Source organism: Stegodyphus dumicola, chromosome X1 (assembly GCF_044657685.1).
Source record: "Stegodyphus dumicola isolate Sdum_Otavi_A_Nest chromosome X1, ASM4465768v1".
Taxonomy (NCBI): domain Eukaryota; kingdom Metazoa; phylum Arthropoda; class Arachnida; order Araneae; family Eresidae; genus Stegodyphus; species Stegodyphus dumicola.
In genome coordinates this window covers 116,762,543-116,774,907 of record NC_140780.1, presented here as the reverse complement: position 1 = coordinate 116,774,907, position 12,365 = coordinate 116,762,543, and positions in this window count along the sequence as shown.

Here is a 12,365-nt window from a genome sequence, read left to right as displayed (position 1 = left end):
CTTTGATTTTGTTTGAAGGAGCGAGGTGAGTCAGAGACGACTACCTGTGACGTCAGAGCTTCCCCTCGCTTCAGTGTCCCGGCTTCCTTCTATAAGGAGGTGTTGGCTCAGTGCCATCATTGCTACGTCATCACTCCTCACTGCCTGTTTCAGGGGAAACGCTCTATGAGCTAGCCCTTCTCTTTAGTCCTGAGTTTATGAGGTTTTCCAGTTTTATGAGGTTGAAAATTATACACATATGTCGAAGATGAAGCAGATAACATAACAATTGCTTTTTTGTCCTCCCGGTCAGTGAATGAATGAATGCCTTAACTCAGTGTTTCCCAACCTTTTTTGTGCCATGCCCCACCTAACCCTCTCTAAAATTCTTAAACTCCCCCTAGCATATACATAATTTTTAATATTTAAAAATTGAAATGTTCACGAAAGAAACTTGAATGATAGCTTTTAGGAAATGACTACGAAATTTTCTGAGCAAACACAGTAAGTGAACTTTCAAAACATGGAGAACTGAAATTCAAGAACAAACTCATTTTAGTGAAAGTTTTTTTTTAATATTATGTTAAGTATTAGTAATTTTTATTATTTAAATTTAGCGAGTTCCTTGCGCTTGATACTTGCTGCAAAGAAGTTTTATGTCAGGTTCCAATTTAGATAACTTGAGACTCAAGTCTCCCCGGTTTCATTATACCCAACCGATTTCTTTTTTTTTTTTTTTTTTTTTTTTTTTTAGCAGCAAATCATTTATGGCACTACATACGCATTCAGCAAAATATGAAGATGGAAACGGTAACAATAGTTCTCTTGCAAACTTTGTTGCATTTGGATATCTGATTCTGGTTTCCTCACAAAGCTATGTCATAACTCCTTTTATATTAAATAAAGTTTTAATTGACTCATCATTTTGCATTTGTGCGTGTTCTTTTTTTTTACTGCATATTTGAAATATCAGCCAAATCCACTAGCATTGGCTGCATCATCCAAGTTGGGAAATTAATTTGTTTTAAGTTATAAAATCTTTTAAATCAGCCGATAAAATTTTCAGATGATTGCCAATAACAAGTATAGCGGTATCAATAACAAGTATAGCGGTAGTCGCGTCACATTTTTGGAGCCAATGAAACTTTTCAAAATTTTTTTGGTAAATAGTATATGCCTGACATAATTTAACAAAGATAATGAAACCAAATATCTTCCTTTTGCATCGACATAAGTTTTATTTGCTCCTTGAAGTTGTTTATTTGATATATTTAATTTTTCAGCTAAATAACTCACAATATAATAAGATATTGGCTAAATAACTCACAATTGCCTTGTTATCATCCGTTAATGGATTTTTCATTTCAGGTTTGTCGCTTAAAAAATAACTAAGAGTATCAAATAGTTCCATAAATCTTTCCAAGCAGTTCCCTTTCGACAGCCTTCTTACTTCAGTGTGAAGTACAAGTCTCATATAGTCTTCATTTTGTTCTTCATAAAATAACTGGAAAATACGTTCACATTTGGCCCTAGCTTTAATAGCATTGATACACTTTATAACTGAATTTAGTACTTCATTTAGAACAGGCGAATTGTTTTTAGCTACCAGACTTTTTCTATGAATAACACAATGCACAAGAAGCATATCTGGATTCTCATCTTTTATCAATTTTAAGCAACATTTTCTCTTATTCCGTGCTTTATTTTATTTTTCAATCATCATATTAGGAGCACCATCTGCAGTACAAGATGTATTATATTTTTTATTGGCATATTTTTTATATCTAAGTAATTTTTTAGCTTGCTATAAATATCTTTGGAGATAATGGTGCTTTCTAATGATTTACAGACAGTGGCGTAGCTAGGGTGGGGCAAGGGGGGAATCTGTCCCCGGGCGCAGCATCATTGGGGCGCCAAATTGATGGTACGAAATTTTAGAATGAAGTGTTTTCCATTCGTGGCACACAGGAAAGGGGCGCAAAATCTTCAGTTGTTCCCGGCGCTGAAAACCCTAGCTACGCTTCTGTTTACAGAAGAACATTTCTTCGGCAAAATCCCCTTTATGAATATATCTTACATAAGTTACAAGTACGGCCTCAGTGTCTCTCAAAGTTGGTTCATCCATATGCACCAAAAATTTTCTTGTTTTCAGCAAGTTGTTTTCAATATCCTCACTCATTTCATCTTTCTTCTGCAAACAGTATTGTTATTTAGTGGCATAGCTTTAACGTCTTTGTCATCTTTTTCTAGAACAGTTTTAAATGCTGATATTGATGGTTTGATTAAATTCTCCACTATAATACGGCTTTTCCCAGATTAAGCGATGAGTAATGAATTTTGATGAATAGCCTCAAAAGCACGATTAACAGTTGATTTATGAGCAGTAAATAGAGACTTTAATATTACTCTTTTTTCAAAATGTTTCCTTAAAGTGGGAAAATAATGCAAATCTGAATTAATATCACCAATATGTTTCTCCTTCAAATGTGCCTCAAGACGACCTAGTTTCATTGATTCATTGGTCAGGCGTTTATTGGCATAAAAGACAGAAGTTGACGGTTTATGCACCGGGTATGAAACCAAATTTTAAATATGCCTCCGAATAACGACGAACTTTTTTTCTTGCTAGCACCCCTCATTTCACTAAGGGCTGAAAGAAATAAATATAAGATCAATATAAACAAAGCTGAAAGCAGCTGCTGTTGCCATTTCTACAGTAAAAAATAAAATAATTTCATTGGCTGAAATGTGCGAGAAACGTCTGGAAAGCATAATGTGTCATTTATTTAAATACCTTTTAAAAGCATTTAAATGTCCATGTCTACAGCGAGAATTCTTTATAAAATATTTAAAATGCACCGCAATTTAAAAACATTTTTACATATTACGTATTCACTTACATTTTTCTTTATTTTGGGGAATAAAAAATGAAATTTCGAAAAATTTTGACTTCATGAAGCATATTTAGAAATCTGAACGTCCTTTGTTCCCTTAAACTCTGGACGAGTCCATTTTCGAATTTCCCCCCTTAACAGTCGCTTTGTCCCGTTGTGGGGCGTAGGCCCCCAAGTTTGGAAACACTGCCTTACTGCTTTTCTCGTCAACGGTGTGGTGAGATCGGGGTTGCTGGAATTTGCAGTTTCGCCAATAATGCCAAAAAAAAGGCATGTCTTCCTGTTCGTCATCGAATGATCGACGCGATTTAGCAAATTTTTAAACAAACAGCTGGACGCAACGTAATCTATCGTTTCACACAATTTTTCCTTCCGTTCTCTTTGTTCAACAGTATTCATGTATGACAGCGTAAATTTTACAATATTACTTCTCGAAATGGTAGAACTATATTCTACGGCGGACGCATACACTTTCTACTATATCCAGTGTTCTCAATCGGGGTCTCGATCTACTACAGCGAGTAACCTAACGGAAACCTTCACCCCCCATAGGAAATCCCCCAGCAGAACATTTCTCTGCTAGAGATCCCTGAGCAAAAGGGTGCAGAATATGCAAAGCAGCGCGTATGATGAAGTACTTGGCAAAAGAATTCGGGGCGCAGCAATCCCCAGATAAGGAATTCTGAGAAGCGAATTCCAAGCCGACAATTTTTGGACGAAAAAAAATTACTGAACCAGTGAATAGCTTTCAACACAATTAACAAATTTAGTACAGTAAATATTAAAACTATTATTTAACAATTAAGTTCAATTAAATGAAATGCACACATAATAAAATTTGTTTCTTCCGAAGAAATAAGTATAAGTAAACATTTTCAAGAGTGAGTTTCTTTTACAATTGATTGACCTTACCTCCAGTCAGAAAATATGAATTCGAGAAACGTTAATAGAAAGAAGGGGTAAAAAGTTAAACTACCCCCCCAAAAAATAAAATGAACACACTAAAAGTGCAACAACAAACTTAAAAAAAAAAAAAAAATTAAGTTAACCTTATAGGTCAAAACAAGCAAGTACAAAAACAAATAAAAACTTTTTTAAGTCCCTAAACTCAGTTAAAGTTAAACAACTTCACTTAAAAAACTTTTTAAACAAAAATTTAAGGTTTTTTAAACTTAAATTTTACCAAAATTACAGTTTAAATCTTACAACCAACTTTAAGCAAACTAAAGCATAAATAATTAACTTTAATTACTGAACAAAACTGAAATAAGAAACACTTAAAGCTTGAAATTACTAGACAAATAATACATAACAGTATTGTAGACATTCAATCTTCGGGTAAATGCAAGTAAGAAAATAATTATTTTCCAAAGAAGTTATACTGTTAAGGAAACATTTTATTACATACTAATATCTGTTTAAGGAAATTAACTGTATCAGTCACTTAAAACACCTACTTAATATACGTTTTTAAGAACTTAATATAAATAAGCAAGTTTACAAATTATCATATAACTACTAAATGCCTAAAATCACTAAATTAAAAAAAAAAAAAAAAAAAAAAAAAAAAAAAAACTAAGCACGTCCCCTTTTTTTTTTTTTGTTTTTGTTTTTGTTTTGTTTTGTTAAATAGCAGCTACCCTACCCTACCCGATAAGGCACCCTATCCCCAGGGCTAAAGAAAGAGAGCCCTGCCCTATCCCTATTTTCAGATAAGCCTCCCTCCCACGGCTGACCATTCCTTCTCGGGAGCTTCCTCAACTCGGTCAGCGCTAAATCCCCGAACGCGCAGGGAGGTCACGTGATCGTCGCTTCATCACAACACCCGACATCACAACGAAGCTCTGCCAAAGAATGGCTCTGCCCAGCATCAACAACTTCGTTCGATGTAAACATGGTTCGCAACTTTGATTCGGAAATCTGAAATAAGTCTTTGTGGATATCTGTGAATATGTACTATGTTTGAACGATTTCGAGCATTATACAACTGAAAATGGCTTGGTTATGTTTCTCCGTATAAGAAAGCGAAAGATTTTTTAGATTAGTCTTATATAGAAAATGTAGTGCACGTAAAAAAAAAAAAAAAATCTTCATTATTCTACTATTCTAGTATCAGACAATTTTAATCTTATTTTTACATGATACGATTGCTTTTTCAAGTTCACTGATTAAGCCAAACTTAGCAAAACTGGGAAAATTTAGTCTATAAATTTCTCTTTCAAAGAATTTTCAGCGTAAAACTGGGATTATGGTAACCTCACAGTAAGATTAATAATTTAATTCACAATGGAACTGTGTTTGAATAAAAATATATATATATAAACAGTTATCTGTTCTTTTGTAACCAGACCTTAAAAATAGATTCTAAGTTTTCGAAAATGCCAACCAACTGCATTTCCATATATTTGCTATTTTTTTCTCATGTCACATCATTCATCATCATGGGCAAACTTGTGAATAAAATTTATATAGTTGCTACTAAAACATCTGTGTATTTTATTGGATTTATGATGCTTGCATAATAACAGATATTTGTCATGCCACCATTCATTCATACTTGTGGATAAATATCTGACTCTCATATAACAGTTTATAATGATATCAACACAATTAAAAACTGAATTTCTTTGCTCCAGGCAAACTGGGATCTTGGCTCCTATTTTTTTTTTTTACCTAATTTTAAATAGTTTCCTTGCCAATAAAGTTAAAAAAAAAAAAAAAAAAAAAGTAGACAGTTTCTATTCTCTGACTTCGCAAATCCAACAGATATATAAATCAGAAATTACAGAAAAAATGACAGTTTTTTATTGCAAGCTGAAATTAGGTGCATTTGGGTAAAAATTTTATATGATGCAATTAAAACATAAAATGAGCAAAATTTCAGGCACATATCTTGTAATACTATTTCTAGCATTATCATATTTTTCAAACAAGGAGCTCACTTTTGTTAAAAAAAATTCTGCAAAATGTTCCTATTAAAAATTTTATGCTCATTTTTTCTCTAATAAGTATGTTTTTAAAATGTTTGTGTACTTTTATCATGCATCTTAATAATACAAGTGAAACTGAAAAAAATTAATAAATATCAGATTTTATATGTAGCGCTCAACGCACTTTTGTTCTGCAGTGTTGCCTCTGCTATAATTTTATGGAACACTGCATTTCTGAATATTAAAAAAAAATAAATATCAATTGTATAGGCTGAATCTTTATGAAAGACAAACTAAATGCAGATTCTGCCAAATTGGGAAATAATAGGTAGCAGTGCTAGGAACGCTTTTTTTTTTCTACATATATGAGCCATTCAACTTACTTTCTGTGTTTTCAACATTCATCTTTACAACCTATATTTCTGTCACTGAACTTGATTAAATATTAAACTATTATTTTTAATTCTCATGTATGCATACATGGAATTAGTTTCATTAGTTAAAAAGATTATTAGTAAGATGCTTGCAATGGTATATTGCTAAAGATATATAAGCATGCAGGAAAAAAATTGTTTTAAAGGACATAAATTATATCTTAATCGACAAATCAACATAATCCCCAACAAACCAATCAATAATATAATTTGCTATTTCAGAATTTTCAGCAACAATACATTTTCTTTTTAATTTTTCATAGCTACAAAACAGAAAATAAATCTATAATTGTTTAAAAATTTAAATAAATAAAAGTGTGGAGAACAAAATATGATTTTAATAATGAATATTTATAAAGAATAATGTTTAACATTTATAAGAACTGTTCAAATAAACTATCACTAACAGCAATACATGCATCACAACCACAATGAGGTAACTGGCGTATATTTTGAAAGATGGGCAGCATGTACTTCTACAGTAATGGTGCTAATTTTGTGCCAAGGTCGGACTAGGGTTTCAAAAGTTTATAGTTAACTATCACAAATTCTGCAAAAACGTGCCTTGTGGTATATAAAAAATTTCTTCAAATTTTGTACATGTCAAACAGGTATATCTCCTTTTGTGATCTACTTTTGACTAGCTTATATCAAATAATGTAACAAAACAGTTTGCATCATACAGGCAATCAGTCTCTTCAAAATTCGTTGCACTATGCATGAACTATCTTCTCTGTAAATACTGTTTGATAGTTCATAACGTAGAGTAAACTCGGAAAGATTTGTTATGTACTGCTAAGCATTTGATGTATTTAATATTACTATTACATTAGTGTTTATAGAGTATAAACTCTGAAGGGAAATATGATACCACGTGTTTTAAAGAAATTATTTTGTACTTTGCTATTAACACAATTGGTACAGTCTATAAAAAAGCTATTCTTTTTTCTAAAATTACAATTTTAAGTTTTTAAATTATTGAATATAGTTCTGTTTGGATCATAATTATACTTACAAATTAACACTGCATTATTTAGATTCTAACAAAACACTGAACAGCTATTTGCCTAAGAGGAAGAATGCCTTTGTGGAATACTTTTTATAAGAACAGTTCCTCGCTTCCATGTTACACATAGAAAAAAACCACAAAAACTTCCATATAGTCAATCCATTTGCTGGGATTTGAAACTGGGTTGAACTAGCAACACTGCTCAGTTTTACCAATTGTCTATTGTGAGCCATTTCAGTTGCAGGAAAATATTGTTAATACATATTAAATGCGGGTCTCACCAATCGTTGGGAAGTTATGACCACTGAACACTGGTAGTTCAACCCAGGTTTGAACACACTCAAATGAACTAGCTGCATGGTTGTTTTGCTTCATGTGTAACAGGAATATGAGCTATTTTCCCTTAGGAAGTTCTCCACAAAGGTATCCCTGTCCTTAGGCATGTAGCCTTTGTGTACTTGTATCATATTAAAAAAAAAAAAAAAAAAAAAAAAAAAAAAAAAAAAAAAAAAACTAACTTTAAATCTGAATGCAGTGTTCACAGTTATGGTAAATCACACATTTTAAGGTATTTTTTAAAAATTTCTTGAACTATAGAGAAAATTAGTCATTATCGGTAATGTCATTAGGCCTTTAATAACTCATTTTCATCATAGGAAAGAAACATTATATCTATTGCAATGATTCATTCACTGCCACTTGTTTTTCTATATTCTCCTTTTTCTATATAACACACATATACGTCTAAGTTTTTGTGCTTTTGTTCTCACCATATACACAGTCATCTGTTTTCAGGTAAGGAGACATCTGAGAATATTACAAATTTGATATTAAAATTCTAAAATCAGAAAGAAGAAAGAGGCGCATGATGTCTTTAAAGCAAGCCACATTACAGTCTATTCATGCAGAAGGCTAAATATGAGATTTTGCCGAAAACAAGCAAAACTACACTATGCTGTCCACCACTAGGCTAAAACATTAAAATTCCCATTGGAGAGATCATAATCTGCAGTCATGCTACTGAAAAACCATCTGGGAAAATGCTATACATATACCTGGGTTGAACAATAAATATTTTTTGGTGACATCATGGGTTCCCACGTAAATGCTTTTTGGTGACATGGTGCGTTGCTTTATCAATATATTCTAATGGCTTATCGGTGGAGGTGTACCAAAAAAAAAAAAAAATCAACTGACAAAATATTAGGCACTTTTCTTTTATCGGGACCGGATTAACAAATGTATGCATGTACACCTATATGTGTATGTGTATACACATACATTCATACTTAAATATATGAACACATACATTCATATATACATGCATAACATATCTACATTTCTGAATTAGGTCCTGATAAAAGAACAGTGCCAAAAATTATGCAGAAACAGATAAATTATGTGTTTAATAGACAAAACAGTGGCTATTAAAATAATGCCCTTACCAAGCAGTTAAAAATCCTTTATCTACTTCAACACACCCTCTTTCTGCTCAGACATTTATAGACGTAGAAATTTCCTGCGAGGAGTAGTATAAAAATGACAGTTCTCGCGGCAGGTGGGTCAGTGGGTCAGGAGGCGTGGTCAATGACGTCACACAGAGGGTGGGGCCAAAGGCAACGTCATCACACTAGGAGGCGTGGTCACGAGTGGAGTTGAGGTGTTGGTAGACTGCTGGTTGAGTTGTAGACCTCCTGCTTTTCATTTAAAGTTAGTTTTTTTAAAATTGGCAACGGGAAATATTTTCTGCATCTTAATTTTGATGAAATGTCGATGCAGCCCTCTCTTGACGAAAAAGTGAATTATATGTTTTAGAAATATATTTTTAAAGTCTGGTGTTAAAATTATTCAATGCGCGACTCTGAAAACAATGTAAAAGAAACAAATATAAAAAAAAAACATTTTCCTTTAATGAAACTACAAAATAATTTTTTTTTATTACTCAATTTTATTCTGATACTTTTATTCTTTCTAGTTTTCCATGAAACTTTAACTTATTTCTCAGGTTTTCTGTTCATAATAACATATTTATTTACTGTCATATTTTTTTAATACTTAACGTTTCTAATTTGTAATATTTTATTTAATTTCCACATACTAGTTTTTTTTCATACCTTTCATACCATTTCAGCATACCCTGATTTTTAACTTATATATTATATTTCACAAACGTTCCCGCACATGCTGTTTATTTGTTACACTACTTAATTTTAGATGCAATTTCACACTTTTTTTAACGTTATAATGTTCAATATATTCTGAATTTTAACTTCATTTACTTTTTTAAACCATTCTAGTATTCTATACACACTTTAACTTAGTGGTTTGAAATTCTATTTAAAAAGAAACGTTTATTTTTCGTGATCTTAGTTCTTTTACTAAATTTTCTACAGAATTTCTAATTTCTTTTACATGTTTAACAATATCTTCCTTACATTACCGAATATTTTTTTAAAAAAACTTAAGACTATAACTGTTAATTGCTTTTCTTACGTTCATGATTTCCCTTATGCGTTTATATTTCTTAATTCTTATTTAACTTATTTATTATAATGTTTTTATTTCCGTCTCATCACTCGTAATTCCAACATTTTATCCCTTTTTATTCATTTTAACGATATGGATTGTTTTCATTTACTCCATATTCAAATATTTCCTTACAATTTTTAAAATACTTGTTTTATTCTCCGATCATAATAGATCATCTACAGGTTTTACTCAGAAATTTCCATTCACAACTTTACAGTTTAATACCATTTATATCTAAATGTATTTCTTTCTCATATAGCTTTACGATCTTCAAAGTTTCTAACATCATGTTTAGTTTTAAATCCCTATTACCTTTATGTGTGTTGATAATTTTCATTTCTAATTTTACAACCACGTTCAGTGTTTCATCCACACATACCAAAATATTTCTTACATCTTCTGGTATTTAGTCTATGTCATATTTCAGTACTTCAAATGAATTTACACTGCTCACATTATTATTTTTTCATGTTTTAGAGACACTGACTATACTAATTTTACTATTTTTCATACACTAATTGCATCTATGTCAGCACTCATGATAAAGTAGCAATTGTTTTGCATCACATGCATAAAGAAATTTTTAAAACCAACTTTTTCAATATCGTAGTCAAATTACTGTTTTCCAGATGGGAATTACCAGTAGTCTTTGGTTTTACTCTGTTACATCTTTTTAAATTTTAACATCCAACTTTTAATTCTAATATACATCTTTCGAACAGTTTTTTCTTTTAATGATAGCCTTACCTTATTTGTTCAAATTAATTCTTTAATTCACCTTCTTTACTATCTTTTAATACCTTCATAATTCACTATGCAAACGCAATGTCTTTCACTGACATTCTGTCTGATAATACCACAAGTTTCCTTAATTGACAAAAAGCGAATTATTTCTCATTTCAAAATAGAACTACTATATTTTTGCACAAACATTACCTTCATCCATTCAAGACGCCCCTTAACCTGTAACTGATGTAGCGATAGGAAAGGAGACTCTTATCATATGCTCTTTCGACTTTTGAGGTTTTTAGAACTTCTTTGACAAGTATATCAGTACCATCAGAAAATATACTTGACATTTTTACTCAGTTTAAAGGCAACATACTGTTATAAGAATGGTTTTAGTTAAATTTATAACACAAATAAACACATTTTGTGCTAAATAGGCATACACATTTAGATTCAGAATATTTCTTTTTAATCCGATGTAAGACTTGAATTTCATTCATGATACGGATTGTCTCTTGATTTTTTTTTGTTTACCTTACACTAATAGAAAATTTTTATTTTACAAGTTCAGCTTTTAACGAAATAGAAATAAAAACTACTATACACCTGGTGTTTTTAAGAAAAGGAACTTTGATATATTTCTGGAAATGTAAATGCTTTTAGAGTTTTTTTCTTTCAATAATGTTGATTTTCATTACTTTACTAATTTCAATAATTCTCTTATTAGTTAATATGAATGAAAGAAGATTGTCAAAAATGTGACACAGTATAATTCTTACGAACATACGTACCTTTACCAGCATACAGATATTACCGATTGAAATGAAGAAAGATACAAATATTTTACTCCAATCTACATTAAATTAAAAAAATATTTAAACTTTCATACATTCCAAAGAATAAACGAAAACTCAATAGATATTGTCATGTTTGTATATATGAGATAAAAGTTTTATGAATGGTATTTAAAGTAATGCTTAGAACTTCATAAAAGCGAACATTCACTATGTTAATACACATATCATCAGTTATTTACATAATTCAATGTAATATTAATCATTACATGTACTATATGCATATATATTTAAAGTTTAATTGTCTTACAATTGAATAATTAACTATTGAGAGAAAGAGGTTCATATCTTACACTATTTAATTCACATGGAACAAATTTTTCCATCAACCACATTGAACCGCGTTTATTAAATTCGCCAAAGCTCTTTTATTTCTGCATTTTCACACTCACGACACATTTTAAATGTAACTATTGATTACCATTTCAAACACCGATATCATAACTCAGTGTAAAACTACATCATAACTCATTTTTTCCCCACTAACTACAATTTTATATATTCAAGAAGTACATCTAAGACATGATCATTTTCTATGTTCTAGCAAATCGATTCAATTGCGAACATACTATTAAGACTTGCGATTTTAGAAGACTTGCATGTATTAACGATGTCAACGTTTCTTCGTTTTTATAAGATTCACATCAAATCATGTCGCATTCGAATGTGGTGTAAGAGATCACTTTTTCTTTTAAACACTTGTAAACAATGGATGCAATTTATAAGAAGAGAAGTATCATGCTGTTTCAAAACATCATCATTAGCATATTTCTGTTTCTTTTGACACCGGCAACATTTAAAAAAAAAAGGTTTCCTGAGATATTCTTCAAATTCTGTTTTACTTGAAAAAATGTCCGAACATTCAATACGATGTAAAGATTCATATTGTTTTAAATTCTTATGCTCACTAAATATTTTTTATCATGATTTACTCTTAAAAGTAACTTTATTAGTTTTCATATCCTTTTTACATGAAAAGAACTTGTGATTATTCACTACAAATTCAA